This window comes from Eptesicus fuscus, chromosome 22 (assembly GCF_027574615.1).
Source record: "Eptesicus fuscus isolate TK198812 chromosome 22, DD_ASM_mEF_20220401, whole genome shotgun sequence".
NCBI lineage: Eukaryota > Metazoa > Chordata > Mammalia > Chiroptera > Vespertilionidae > Eptesicus > Eptesicus fuscus.
This window is the reverse complement of record NC_072494.1, coordinates 8,490,264-8,496,263: the sequence shown is the minus strand read 5'-3', so window position 1 is coordinate 8,496,263 and position 6,000 is coordinate 8,490,264. Positions and strand designations below refer to the sequence as shown.

At 44.4% G+C, this 6,000-nt stretch overlaps 1 protein-coding gene across 1 annotated transcript in view; it reads left to right on the top strand.

The window, feature by feature from the left end:
* Positions 1-5,658: 5,658 nt before the first annotated feature.
* Positions 5,659-6,000, top strand: part of PTPN22 (protein tyrosine phosphatase non-receptor type 22) — a 42,395-nt gene continuing 42,053 nt past the window's right edge. Inside the window, exon 1 of the mRNA XM_054712009.1 lies at positions 5,659-5,663. The gene's annotated coding sequence lies outside the window, so the exon portion shown is untranslated. The remainder of the gene's footprint in view (positions 5,664-6,000) is intronic.

Genomic DNA, 6,000 nt, shown 5'->3' with positions numbered 1-6,000 from the left:
AATACTCCCGTGAAACAGCCACTCACTAAGCTCTCTGCCTCCCACTGTCCTCTGTGTTTTGTATTGCTTTCTCTCAGGCTCTGTAGACAACTTTTAAGACCCAACTCAAATGTCACTTCCTCTGCGAAGGTTATCCAGATAACCTGAAGAAGAAGTGCTCTTTGCCGTCTCAAAATTTTGTTTGTACCACGTCTATGGCCTTACCAGAGGTGATCTTAAATTATAGTTATTTGTGTCCTTATCCTCCCTACTAGAATAAAGGATCCTCGAGTGAAAATAATTTGTTGAACACTTCTGCAGCACCCCTCTTCCCATTCTCTTGCATGTGTGGAACTCATAATGAATGAATGAACATCAAACGAAAGATGAGACTTCAAGTTTGATTATAGTTTTAATAAGATGCCAACCAAGCCTCACCAAGTATCTCGAACCTCTATTTTTTTTTAAAAAAAGGTTAATTGTTTCTGTTGCAATTTATTGGTTGACCTTTGCCTCCTGAGGATTGTATTTGTGAAACCAAAGGCAGAGTATGAGTCCCTGAGTCCCTGAGTGGTATGTGTGGGAAACTATGAAGTTGACAGCAGCTGAACTGACACGCTTGAAGAGTCTCAGAATGCTGTAGTGATGAGAAGCAGATTGGGAGATGGGCAGGGCCCGTCCCTGCTGTGGATGATGTGAGAACGTGAGCAAAAGGCTTCAGCAGAGGCGCTTTAGAAACCTCTTCTGTTCCTCTTCACAAAAGAAGAAAGGAAGGTCTAGTCTGGAAATAAAGGAGGTCATTTTATTGCCTGTCCATTGCAGCACTTCGGGGCTGGACTGTGTGTCTCATTAGTAGCTCCATTCCTTTCGTCATAATAGCCCTGCTGCTTGAGCAGCCACACTCAGGGAGGGCCTCTTTGCCAGGTTCCTGGACCTCCCTCTGCTCCTAGCACAGCGAAAGTGCCCAGCCAGAGACCAGCACAGACTATGCCAGGCAAGAGGCTTGGAGTAACTGATGCAGCGAGTGACCAAGTCAGCGGGGCCTCTCCCCAACGCCTAGCCACATCATTGTATACAGCACGCCATCACAATAGACTGCTTTCAGGTAGGCTCAGGACCTGTGGGTTATACAAATGCATAGAAGATACTATCGTTGCCTTTGATAAACTTAAAACTACAGGGGACATTTTGTGTGTTTTCTGTTGGATGAACTCTTAAGTAAACTGGTGGGAGACAAAGAGCATGTGAAGAAACTGAAAATTTCTGAACATAAACATAAAGATTTATACCGGAAGGATCCAGGCTAAGAGAAAGGCACAGTGAGATGGAGTTAGGGACAGGATTTTTAAAGACAAGAGTAGGTTTTATGGCTTTCTTTTCATCTTGGTGAAAATTAGGGGGAAAGGCGAGAGGCAGCAGCAGAAGTGGCTGTAGAATGAGCAAGGTCTATGGGTGATGTGGTTGGATAGGTGAGGTGGGGACACTTGATGGGGAGGGGCTTGTGACGAGCTGAGGAGTCCTGACTTATTCCCATATAGACTATCAGTCAGTACTTCGGTTCTTTAGCATTAAAGTGGAGTTTTCAGAACTTTCACCCAGCCTCCGTTACTAGTAGATACTCGAGTGGAAAATGTATCGATAGGATGATAGCTGGGAGCTCATTGCTGCAGGAGTCCAGACGTGAAAGGGGAATGGTGGTTAACCTGGGAATGGAAGAGGCAGGTTGAATCTAAAAGACATTGAGGAGAAAGGACCAATAGGCCTCAGTGACCAAGAGGATGTTCAGAAAGGACGGAGTGTTTCGCAGAGAATACACGTAGCCCATATCAAATCCATGACCCTGGGATGGAGGGGAGGTGGCTTCCCCAGGGTAAGCCATGCCTCCTCATAGAGCCGTGGTTCTCAACCTTTCTAATGCCGCGACCCTTTAATACAGTTCCTCATGTTGTGGTGACCCCCAACCATAAAATTATTTTCGTTGCTGCTTCATAACTGTAATTTTGCTACTGTTAATAATCATAATGTAAATATCTGTGTTTTCCGATGATCTTAGGCTCTACAGCAACGGTTCTCAACCTGTGGGTTGCGAAAATAATTTTATGGTGGGGGGGTCACCACAACATGAGGAACTGTATTCAAGGGTCACGGCATTAGAAAGGTCGAGAACGACTGTCATAGAGACAGAAGAAGGTTCTCAGAAACCCATTGACTAGTTTATCTTGTCCTAATCTCCCCTGACATTCTCTTTGGTTAAAGTTTTGTTGTCATCTAATTCCCGACCTCCGTGACACTGCTATTTCCCCTCCGAGTGGCACACTCTCCTCTTGTGGGAACAGGTGACAGTGTCATGGGCACTCCTCTCTGTTGTCGGCTTCCTGCTGAGCAAGCGCCAGAGCCACAGGAGGGAGCAGTCGCGTGTTCCTTTCTCACCCTTCAGCTGCTCATTCAGAACTTCACTTTCCACTAGCACTCACCCTGGACGGTCCCGATAAGGTGTTCACGCAGCTTTTACTGCATGGAATTGTTGTGCTCACTCAGGGCTTGTGCCACACTGGTTTAAATGTTTCATTGTAAATTCTGAAAAAAAAATTTTTTAAAGTACCTGCCAATCTTTGCTGCATGAATTGTTTCCCCTCCCTGTTCTTGATCTTCCCACAAGATACAAATGAGTCAATAGAATGTTCATCCAAAAGCATTATGCGTCTGTTGCCCTCCAGTACCTGCGAAAGGAAGTGTGAAAAAGTAAGCAGTGGCTTAGATTCCTTCAAGATAAAACACCTTCTTTCTCTTCTCATTTACTTTGGTGTTAGCTCGCTTGAGTGGTCTGCTCAGGAAATGGCCTTTAGCTAAGTGGGTTTTTGAGGTTTGGTTATTTCACAGTTTTCTATACCTTTTGGTTGTAGAGTCGAATGGACTCCTAAGAATTGCTGCTTGCTTGAAAAAGATCTGAAGTTCTGCTAAGACACTATTTTCAGATCCTTATATTTTGGGTAAAAGTCTATGGAGGACATCTAAGCACGTTTTTCTTGCTTATACCTATCTCCATTTTATCCCTTCCTAAGAAGAGGAGAACGTTAGAGATTGTTCTGAAATATGGGCCTGAGGAAAATGGGTTTTATTAGGTATCTTCTTGTTTATTAATAGCAAAGTTCTGGTTTTGATGGAAGTGAAGGCATTCTTAGTGAACAGATTATGAAACTGTATATATCTCTTTTTTGACCAAATACAGAAAATCATTTTCCTTTTTGGATTATGCTTTGCTACTCTGCAAATAAGCAAGTTGGTTTGGAATATATTTATTTTTATCAGTAATTAAGTCCACATCTTTACTTTCTGAGATGCTTTCTTAACTCTCTAAGCATGTTTTTCACTGTATCTGGCTTGTTCACTCTTGTATACCCAGCCCCTCATGTAGTGCTCAGCATTTAGTGGTACTCAATAAGTTTATTGAACAAATAAATGGATTTTTGTGTGTTTTTCTAATTTAAAATATTATGTAGTATTTACAAAGAATTTTTAAAAGCATTTTTAGTCCCAACACCTACACAATTGATTTTTTTTTTTTTACATCTTTTAGTCTTCATTTAAACATGTACATAGTTTTACATAGTTTCATTTACTGTGACCTTTAAATTTTGGCCTTTTAAAAATTGCCCCCTATTTCCAGGCTGGTGTGGCTCAGTGGTTGAGCATCAACCCATGAACCAGGAGGTCACGATCAGGGCACATGCCCAGATTTTGGGCTTGATCCCCAGTAGGGGTGTGCAGGAGGCAGCTGATAGATGATTCACTCTCATCATCAATATCTCTCCCTCTCCCTTCCTCTCTGAAATCAATAAAAAATATATATATTTTTAAAAATTGCTCCATCCTATCTAATAAAGAGGGAATATGCAAATTGACTCTCTGTCACGCCATTACAAAGATGGTGGCACCCACACTGGAGGCCAAATTCCCATAACGAGCCTTAATGAGCAATCAGCAGGGACCTGAGGCTGCATGGCCCTAGGCCGGGGCGGAGGACCTGAGGATGTGCCCCCCACCTGGAAGGGCTTGACTGGGGACCTCAGGCCGCGTCCCCCGCCTGGCAGAGCTTGATGGGGGACCTCAGTCTGCACCCCCAGCCTGGCAGGACTTGACCTGGGACCTCAGGCTGTTCCCCCCACCCCGGACCGGGGACCTGAGGCTGTACCCCCCTCCCGACGCCAGCCAGGGGACCTGAGGCTGCGCACTCCCGCACAGCGGGGCTTGACGGGTCTGGATCTTGCCCAGTGACGGTGGGTCCAGCCAGGTCTGAGTCTCGCACGATTTCAAGGCACACGTGGTTGGGCAGGGACTTGACTCTGGGTCCCGCGGCTTGCCCCAGACTCTGACAGGAGGAAGATTTTCATATACATTTTACTAATTTTCTTTCATCTCTGACACTTCTATTATAAAGGGCAAATAGTAATATTAAAATATTTCCTCTAATTTCCTTTTAATGTGCATGAATTTTGTGCACTGAGCCACTAGTATTTTATATGTTTTAAAATAGCCAAATTAAACAATGCATTACTTGGAGCAGCAAGAAATTCTCTTTTAATGCTAAAGGGGATAATTTGAGAAATACTACCCTAGTCTCAACAAATACTGTTGAAGAATTATGGTTCATTTTAATTTATTGTGTGGATTGGGATTGAACTTCTTTATTGGCGTCACATGATCTCTAAGCAGCATTCCTCAGCGACCATTCCTTTCCTGTTGCAAGGCTCAGCAAAGTGGATGAAGCCTAACAGTGTTCAGAATCACGATTTCCTATGGGGACTGTGAATAATGCTGCAAAACAGAAAGCATTGCTAATAACTAGAGGAAGTCCTAACAGCACATTTGTGAATTTCCTTCAGGGTTATTTCAGACTAATTTTTTAAAATATATTTTTATTGATTTCAGAGAGGAAGGGAGAGGGAGAGAGAGAAACATTAATGATGAGAGAGAATCATTGATCGACTGCCTCCTACACACCTCCTACTGGGGATCAGCCAGCAACCCAGGCATTGCCCTTGACTGGAATCGAACCCGGACCCTTTAGTCCGCAGGCCGACGCTCTATCCACTGAGCCAACCGGCTAGGCCCAGACTAATTTTGTTAACACATTTGTGGAACTTCTGTCCTCAAACAGATGATATGCTGCTTTTGGGTTGTTCTCACGCTCAGTGAGACGTTCTTGGGTAGGTTTGTACCCATTGAGGAGACGAGCTGAGATGTGGGAAGGTTTTATTTTGAGCAGCCTGTCTGTCAGACGGGGTCAAGTGCCACACGTAGAGTGTGGCTTCCTAAGGCAATGACCTTTTTTCCTAAGGCATAAGTTGCAGAATATAAATGTCTTTCCTAGAAATAGTTCTCAGCCTTTTTGTCCTGGAAGTCAAGCTGTTGCCAGCAAGGTAGCTGACTCGCTCTTTTCCTATTCCTTCCTAGTTCCCTTCATTACATACAAAAGGGGGATGTTGTGACCAACTTCCTGTGCTCCCGGGTTCTATATAGACCAATACTCTCCGTCTTTATACCCAGCGCTCAACTGAGGCTCAAAAAGTCCTGGAGGCTCGTGGAAGTCCTGAAATCCACAACACTTCCCTTAACGGAGGCCAGCACTTCCCCAGCCCTGGGTGAGGCACCGGCCAGAATTTGTCAGGAGCAGCTGACTTTGGGTGAGTTTGAGGTCTATATGGCAGACTTCAGAGTTCTGAATAGAGATGCCTTCTCGGTTAAACAGGAGTTTGCCATTGATCACACTGACGAGAAACTTTTAAAAAAAACTTCTCAACGCCAAACAGTGTCTGCCTCCCTTTCTGGGCACAACAGAACTTTGCAGAGTTCATTCAGGACATGAAGAAACAGGTGTCAACACGGCCTTTGTGCTCACTGGGGAGAAGAGGAGAGGCAACATCTCTCCGTGAAAAGTGTAAATTCTGCCTTTTCAGTAGGAGCAAAAGGAAGGTGAATTTCACTTAAGGGCGATGGGGTGGAACGGTCTCAGGGCTGAGC